The sequence below is a fragment of the Pan troglodytes genome, chromosome 22, assembly GCF_028858775.2.
Source record: "Pan troglodytes isolate AG18354 chromosome 22, NHGRI_mPanTro3-v2.0_pri, whole genome shotgun sequence".
Taxonomy (NCBI): Eukaryota; Metazoa; Chordata; class Mammalia; order Primates; family Hominidae; genus Pan; species Pan troglodytes.
This window is the reverse complement of record NC_072420.2, coordinates 16,685,656-16,695,164: the sequence shown is the minus strand read 5'-3', so window position 1 is coordinate 16,695,164 and position 9,509 is coordinate 16,685,656.

Here is a 9,509-nt window from a genome sequence, read left to right as displayed (position 1 = left end):
TGCAGCCTTCCTATAAGAAAGGATAAAAGGTGCATAAAAGTGCTGAAAACATAACCTATCTCCTTCCCAATCTGAGCTCTAATTCCTCAGGTTCCTTCCAGTGCAATCTATAGATAACTTCCTGCGTATTAGTCCATAATCTTCAAACCTCCTCAATCACCGCGGAAATGGCTGACTGTACTTCCTCTGAAATGTCATGAAACTTATACTCACCATGAAAGAGTGACTCCTAATAATTGTGCCAAGTTTGTTTTTCTTGGAGACATGAGATTGAAAAGGAAAGAGTGAAAGAGAGAGAAGGAAGGAAGGATGGAAGGAAGGAAGGATGGACGGAGGGAGGCAAAGAGGAAGGAAGGGAGAGAAGGAGGGAGGGAAGGAGAGAGGGAGGGAGGAAGAGAACAAAAACGTTCTAGAGACTTTAGAGAATAAAACAAATTATTCTTCCTATAATTTTGATGATTAAAAATTAAAAACAGGCCAGGCGCTGTGGCTCATGCCTGTAATCCCAGCACTTTGGGAGGCCAACGTGGGTGCGTCTCTTGAGCCCAGGAGTTTGAGACCAGCCTGGGCAACATGGTGAAACCCAGTATCTACAAAAGATACAAAAATTAGCTGGGCACGGTGGCATGTGCCTGTAGTCCCAGCTACTTGGGGGCCTGAGGTGGGAGGATTGCTTGAGCCTGGGAAGTTGAGGCTGCAGTGAGCCATGTTCACACCACTGCACTCCAGCCCGGGTGACAAAGTGAGGCTCTGTCTCAAAATAAATAAATAAATAAATAAATAAATAAATAAAAACAAGCTAAGCTTTAGGATACAAGACTGCTTGCCTCAGGGACTCCTGGAAAAATTATCTTTCTCTCCTAATTCCAATTTTCAGCATTGTGTCTGAACCATGTGAAGATCAATAATTATGCTTGATGGACAATGGATTATCTGAAACGGATTTAAATCTGTTTCTTATGTATGCTTATGTTATGTATGCTTAGGACACACAAAGATTTTCATAATATAATAATAACAGCTAAATTTACATAGAACATTTTCTGACACTGCTTTAGAATGTTTCGAATTTCAATTTCTAAAATCTCCATATTATCTATTTACAAGTATTCAGCTCCTCTGAGAAGTCCTCCCTCACACCCCTTCTTTGTTCGGAAGTGCGCCCTAGTTCAAGGTTTTCAGAATACCCCAAGATTTCCTGTTTTTAGGGCCTTTATGAGAATTATCTTTCACTCTTTCTTGGCCTAGATAAAAATCTGGCATACAATAGGTGTTCAGTAACTGCTGGATGGAGGAATAAATGACTTATTACCACTACTATGGATTTATTTTTTTCCACTAATGACTAATTTTCCTTTTGTTTTGGCATTAAGGCACTTTTTACAGAAATGCAAAAACATTACTTAATGTGAAAAACCACTATTATGATGTATTATAATCTTCACTCCAAAACAGAAAGGAACAAATTGTCTTTTGCAGCTACTGTCTAAATTGTGGATTAAAAGTTTCGGTTTCTAAATGTAATTGCTGTGCAGATCTATTCATTTTGTTCATTTTGGAGCTCCCTGAAGCATTCCTCTAGCCTTCTACCTTTGAGTTTTGTTTTAAGAACACACTTGTCAGTTGAGATTAAGATAACATTTCTGTGTGAACATAAAAGCTGAGAAAGAATTCCAGTCACGCTGCCAGAGGAACCAGCTGTGCTGTTTAGCTCCTGTAGACAGAGTGCTGGCTGTGCCTCAAACATTGAAGGGAGTCAACAGGTACAATTCCTGGGTGAGTAAGGTGTTGCACAACATTCCCTCCAAAACGACAAACATGGCAAGCACCAGGATTAAGGCTAGGCCCCTAGCCTTCTAGTAAACATTGTGGAAAAAACTGATGTTTAAAGTAAGTATTTTAGGGTACTGGATGGGCTCCTGCCATACTCTTTAGTCCCTGTTGTGAACCCAAAGTATCTGAGACAGATCTCACACACTTCAGAAAGTTTATTTTGCCAAGGTTAAGGAGGTGCCCGTGACCGTCTCAGGAGGTCCTGACGACATGTGGACATGTGCCCAAGGTGGTCGGGATACTGCTTGGTTTTATACATTGTAGGGAGACATAACACATCCGTCAATACAGGTAAGATTTACATTGGTTTGATCTGAAAGGACAGGACAGCTTGAAGCAGGGGGCTTCCAGGTCATAGGTAGATATAAATATATTCTGACTGGCAATTGGTTGAAAGAGTTATTATCAGTAGAAAGGGATGTCTTTGCTATGATTAGGGGTTGAAGACGCCAAGGTTTTATCCTAAAGATGAAGCCTCCAAGTAGCAGGCTTTAGAGAGAATTGTAAATGTTTCTTATCAGACTTAAGGTCGGCATTGATGTTACTGCTGGAAGGGTATCATGAGGCATGTCTGAACCCCACTTTTCATCATGGCCTGAACCAGTCTTTCAGGTTACATTTTAGAGTGCCCTGGCCAAAGAGGGAGTCCATTTAGACTTTTATTCTAATGCTTTGTTTTTTTTTAAATTCCTGAAATACCATAGCCCAAAATTCTGAACAAGTTGCTTCCCAGATTCTACTACACTGTATTTTTGCAGTGTTCCCCAAATGGTTTCTCTCAGTAAGCTATAAGACATCTTTAGAAGAAATCATGTTTGGTAAAAGTTTGGATTCTCAGCCTGTGAATCCCAAGAGAGTCTGTTTTGGTAGCAGGATTTACCCATTAAGTTGTGTTTCTGAAAAAACTTCTAAAGTGTTTTTTGGGAGGCAAACACTCAAAAATCAGAAACATTTTTTAATAGCAGAAAATATGTGACTAAATAGTTGAAAAGCTTTTTTAATGTTGGTTTGGTAAGCCCATTAAGTCACATTTAGAAGAAAATTATCAAATACGACTTAACCCAGTGCAGCAATAATCATGTTAAAGAATGACTAATGCTCTCAGGTAACTTGATCATTGAGAATTTCTCCAACTCACGCAGTACAAATTTAAAATAAGTCATGCAAATTAGTAAAAATTAATAAGACTTGTGAATGTAAAATGAATGCACATCTTTTGTTCTGGTTAGGTGCTGAAATATGGCAACTATCCTGTCTTTACCAGTGTGCCCAGAACCTCAAAGAACATTTTCTATAAGAATAGGTACTATAAAAACACCCTATTTCTGTGTAATCACATGGTGAAATGTCTTCTGCATTGACAGAGCCAAAAGCTAGGATTACATCTAAGTAATTTTGTTTTCTTCTTAGAATCATCCAAATCCTTTTAAGGGGATCTATAACCAAAGCCTTTGTAATCTTAGGTAGAAATTTGACTTACAAATGCAGACTTTTGTTGATTTAAAATTTTTAATAACATTTGATGTTTGATATATTTTAATTTCCAGAATTTCCATTACTAAAAATTAATATTTAAGGATTCTTCCCAGAAGCCTTTACATGTTTAAAGGCAACAAATAAAACAATTACTTATTATCTCCTTTATGATAGCTGTCTAACTTTACAGTATTTTTTTCTTCATTTTAGATTTGACCCAGTCATTGCCAAATTAATAAAATGCCTTTTATAATTATCCAGAAATACAGAATTCCTAAAGGTGAAAGCAAAAAGAACTAAAAAATTATTTATGTTGGAGTGATGAAAATGTTCTAAAACTAAATTGTGATGATGGTTGTACCACTTTGTGAATTATTAAAACCACTGAACTGTATACTTTAAAAGGGTAAATTTTATGGTATGTAAATTATATCTCAATAAAGCTGTTAGAAATAACTTATTAGGTTTATATTAAATGCTTGTGATGGTTAATACTGAGTGTCAACTTGATTGGATTGAAGGATACAAAGCATTAATTCTGGGTGTGTCTGTGTGGGTGTTGCCAAAAGAGATTAACATTTGAGTCAGTGGGCTGTGGAAGGCAGACCCACCCTTAATCTGGTGGGCACAATCTAATCAGCTGGCAGTGAATATAAAGCACGCAGAAAAATATGAAAACAAGAGACAGCCTAGCTTCCCAGCCTACATCTTTCTCCTGTGCTGGATGCTTCTTGGCCTTGAAGAGCAGACTCCAAGTTCTTCAGTTTTGGGATTCAGACTGGCTCTCCTCGCTCAACAGCTTGTAGACAGCCTATTGTGGGACCTTGTGATCGTGTAAGTTAATACTTAATAAACATATATATATGTGTGTGTTTATTTAGTAGGATATATATATATCCTATTAGTTCTATCCCTCTTAGAGAACCCTGACTAATACAGTTTTCGGTACCATGAGTGGCTCTAGAGGAACAGAATATTAAGGATGTTGTTCTTTCATTGGTTTTGGGGATTCTGAAATTGGCTGCTTAATATGATTAGACCCAAAGATGCCAGGGACTCTACTTCTAATAGTACGGAGAAAACTGATAGTCCTTGTTGAAAACTGTTTAAAGAGTTATGCAAAATAAATGCATTTGAGACTCCTGATTCACTGCTCATGAGAGGCAAGGGGTTTAGTGACTTTATACATAATTCCTTTGGCCATATGTGGAGAACCAAAGAACATAATGAAGCTGGTTGGTTGCTCCTGTTCAGTGGACAAAGTGATGAAAGAAAATGTTGAACTCAGGGATTCTGTCTCCCGGCTTCAGAAGCAGATACTGAGCCACAAGTATGCTAAGATTGCCCTGAGTGAGAGTCTTATGTCCTGTAGAGAAAGAGTTGAAATTGTGGGAAAAGCAGACACAAGCTCTTATCATGCAAGTGGCTGACCCGCAATGAAAGATGCACGCACAGCCTCGCCAGGTGCCTACTGTTAAAGTGAGAGCATTGATTGGAAAAGAATGGAACTCTGCAACTTCAAATGGGATCTTGTGAGAGGACCCTGATAAAGCTGGGGACACTGAGTCTGTAAACTCTGATGAACTTTTTTGCCAGAAGGAAGAACTTCCCCATCCCCAGTAGTGGCAACATCCCCTCCGCAACCCAGGCTGCCATCAGCCTTTCCACCTTTGTCTGAGGAGATAAACCCCACACTACCTGAGGCAACAGTGATGGCCTCCCCGGAGGCAGCTGCCAGGCAAGATAATGTTGACTCTCCTCAGAGCCACCCTCAGCACCTCTGTTTGCTTTTAGACCTGTAACTACACTAAAGTCCCTATGGGCCCCTAGAGGGGAGGTTCAGAGTGTGACCCATGACGAGGTGCACTACACTCCAAAAGAACTGTTTGTGTTCTCTAATTTATATAAACAGCAATCTGGAAAACAGTCATGGGAATGGATATTAAGGGTATGGGATAATGGTGGAAGGAACATAGAGTTGCATCAGGCTGAGATTAATGATTTGGGCCCACTAAGTAAAGACTGTGAATTTAATGTTGCAGCTCAGGGAGTTAAAAAAGGTTCTAATAGTTTGCTTGGTTAGCTGAAATATGGGTTAAAAATGGCCCACTGTGGGTGAGCTGGAAATGCCTGATCTCCCTTGGTTTAATGTCAAGGAAGGGATCCAAAGGCTTAGGGAGATTGGGATGGTGGAGTGGATTCGTCACTTTAGACCTACTCATCCCAGCTGGGAGAGTCCACAAGATATACCCTTGACCAATGCCTTGTGAAATAGATTTGTGAAGGCAGCACCTGCATCTTCGAAGAGCCCTGTAATTGCTCTTCTCTGTATGTCAGGTCTAACAGTGGGAACTGCAGTCACTTAACTAAAAAATTTAAATAGACAGGGAATAATTGGATCCCGAGGTGGCAGGGGCCAAGTGGCAGCACTCAGCCATCAAAGCCAAGGTGGGCGTAGCTACCATAATGGATAGCAGAGGCAAAGCGGCAATCAGAATAGTCTGACTCATTTAGAGCTCTGGCATTGGCTAATTAATCATGGTGTTCCTAGAGGTGAAAGTCATAAGAAGCCTACTGCATCCCTACTTAAATTATCCAAACAGAAAAATTCTAGGCCTAATGGACAAAAGACTAATTTGAATTATAAAAACAGAGAATCACGGCCCCTCAATCAATTTCCAGACTTGAGCCAGTTTACAGACCCAGAACCCGTTGAATGAAGGGGAAGCTGGGTCCTCTTGAGGAAGGACCCCACTACACTACTGACAATTTATGCAGTGAAGCTTTCTCCCATCCTTCCCCAGGGAGACATTTGGCCTTTTACCAGGGTAACTGTGCACTGGGGAAAGGGAAATGATCAGACATTTCGGGGACTACTGGACACTGGCTCTGAGCTGAAGTTGATTCCAGGGGACCTCAAGCATCACTGTGGTCCTCTAGTTAAAGTAGGGGCTTATGGAGGTCAGGTAATTAATGGAGTTTTGGCTCAGTTCCGACTTACAGTGGGTCCCGGGACTCATCCTGTGGTCATTTCCCCAGTGCCAGAATGTGTAATTGGCATAGACATACTTAGCAGCTGGCTGGCAGAACCCCCACATTGGCTCCCTGACTGGTAGTGTGAGGGTTATTATGGTGGGAAAGGCCAAATGGAAGCTATTAGAGCTGTCTCTACCTAGAAAAATAGTAAATTAAAAACAATATTGCATCCCTGGAGGGATTGTGGAGTTTGGTGCCACCATCAAGGACTTGAAAGAGGCAGGGGTGGTGATTCCCACCACATCCCCATTCAACTATCCCATTTAGCCTGTGCAGAAGACAGATGAGTCTTGGAGAATGACAGTGGATTATCATAAGTTTATCCAAGTGGTGACTCCAATTGCAGCTGCTGTACCAGATGTGGTTTCATTGCTTGAGCAAATTAACACATCTCCTGGAACCTGGTTTGCAGCCATTGACTTGGAAAATACCTTTTTCTCCTTTCCTGTCCATAAGGCCCATCAGAAGCAATTTGCCTTCAGCAGGCAAGGTTAGCAATATATCATTACTATCCTACCCCAGGGGTATATCACCTCTCCAACTATGTGTCATAATTTTATTCAGAGAGAACTTGATCGCTTTTTGCTTTCCCGAGATATCACGCTGGTCCATTACATTGATGACATTATGCTGATTGGATCAAGTGAACAAGAAGCAGCAAACACACTGGACTTATTGGTGAGACATTTGCAAGCCAGAGGATGGGAAATAAATCTGACTAAAATTCAGGGACCTCTACCTCAGATAGATTAGTATAACAAGGAAAAACATGTCGGCTGACAATGACTATACATTTTGCTTATTTACCATGTGTTTTCATGCTCTATCTTTGTGAATATTCAAGCCAAGTTTCCATCACATTTGTAGAGTATGCTTTAGAAGGCATTTCCACACTGAGTGTGAAATTGGGCTTAAGGATTTTAAAGGTCCATATGATTCTGAATTGAATAAGAACTGTGACATGGTTTAGCTCTGTGTCTCCACCCAAATCTCATGTTAAATGTAATTCCCAATGTTGGCAGAGAGACTTGGGGATTGGATCATGGGCTCAGATTTCCCCCTTGCTGTTCATGTGATAGTGACTGAGTTCTTATGAGATTTGATGGTTTAAAAGTGTGTGACACTTCCCCCTTAGCTCTCTCTCCTGCCACCATGTTAAGACATGCTTGCTTCCCCTTCACCCTTCTGCCAAAATTGTAAGTTTCCTGAGGCCTCCCAGCCATGCTTCCTGTGCAGCCTATGGAACTGTGAGTCAATTAATTCTTTTTTCCTCATAGATTACCCAGTCTCCGGTGGTTATTTATAGCAGTGTGAGAATGGAATAATACAAACTCCAAAACATGGAAACTCAGCCCTACTGTAATAACTTTTGTTGTGGTATCTATGGATGTGTTCTGAAGAAAAAACAAAAAGCTTAATGTTAGAATATTTTACAAGAAGCATACCATTTAAAACATGTTAAAATAATTATATTTCTAAAGCAGGTTTCTTTTGTTCATATAATTTAATCAGTTTTATTATCAGTATTATTGTCTTCCCCCTAGGGTAGTCATAACTGTTCTGTGAAAACAAAGGCCAATCTTGGCTAAGGAGACTATGATCCCATGAGACATGCCAGCATTGTGGCAACATGGGGTTCTGTATTTTAAGCTCATCTCAAAGAAGTAAGTTTCTGTAAATCTCAACTAGGCCAAGGTCCTCCTCACCATTCAACTTCTTTAATGACTCCCTTCTAGATTGTTTCTTTTCCCATCATTTAAGTAACACACACCCCATAAGTAGTTAGGTGTTTTCAGGGGAGGTGAAGGAGTCAGTATTGGTAATTGTCCTTGAGAATCCCATTTGGTGATTTCCTGAGTTTTTGATATGCCAAGTGCATATCACCAATGGTCTGTACTTAAAAACCTCTATGTGTGTCAAGACACTCTGAGTATCCTGAACGTTGCTCAGAGCCATTTACATTCTTGTAAAAATACGCATCAGTGATAAGATTGCAGAGATTGTATAAAACCAAAATGAAGAACACATATTTCCAATGTTAAACTAGACTTGTTACACAGACAGCAACTCTAGAGCATTCTGAAGTCAAAGGGCAATGAGAAATGTTAGACAACAGCAACAATTACCCAAAGACTCACCCCCCAGAGTAACAAGAAAGGAGAAGTACCCAGACCAAACTGGTGATTTGGTCTGGATTTATACTTTATACTACAGTATTTATATTTTATGATGATTTATTCACTCAGCATAATGATTGGATTATTCACCCTCTTCCTTGACTTCTTAATTTGAACATATAATACACATTCCCAGCTCTTTTTGGCCTTCCTTAGAGTAGAACATTTACAGCATTTTGTTATACATGTACACTGCACTAGCAACTCTCAAACCAAGAAGTCGGGAGACTTTTCCACTTTTTTTTTAAGAGCAAAGTAACAGAAAACTCTCTGTTACCAGGAACACCACATTCATGGATAATTTTCTCTCCAGAGTCATGTGCTAATTTGATCTATTTGATTGCCTGGAAATAGAGATGGGTTTTAAATACAGAGGAAATTTACTGCAGAGGCTGTGAACATGTGAACATCATCACAGAATCAATCCTGTAAGTTGAAATACTCATAATCTGACTTGATAAATTATTGTATATAGGAATAAAAATGTTAGACAGTATAAATGTGCATGTACCCACATAAGTACACAACAAATAGTGGCTATCATTACTATTAGTAGAAAATGGACAAAGATAACCATGTTCTAATTCTGCTTTTAACAATACCCAAATATCTGGGGGTCATCTTCGATATTTGCTTGATTTCAGTCTTTGTAACAAAGAATACGTAATTTTAATGAGAAAAATCTGTTTATAATGATTTTAAGAGAATCATCATATTGGGCATGGAACAAGGCTCTTGGAAACATGTAATAAAGACATTTCATGACCGTGTGAAATTCCCACATTGCATGGAAAAGTTTTGAAGTAGAAGTAAACATTTTGAAGACTAAAACTATAATTACTAGTCATGAGATAGTTGACTATGATAGGCATTTTCAGACTGTGAAACTCGAACCTGCTCACAGATGCCTTCTCTGATGATTTCAGTAATTTGTAATTCCTGAGTAATTGTAAAACCCATTTATATTTTGGAAGGAGCAGAAATAGC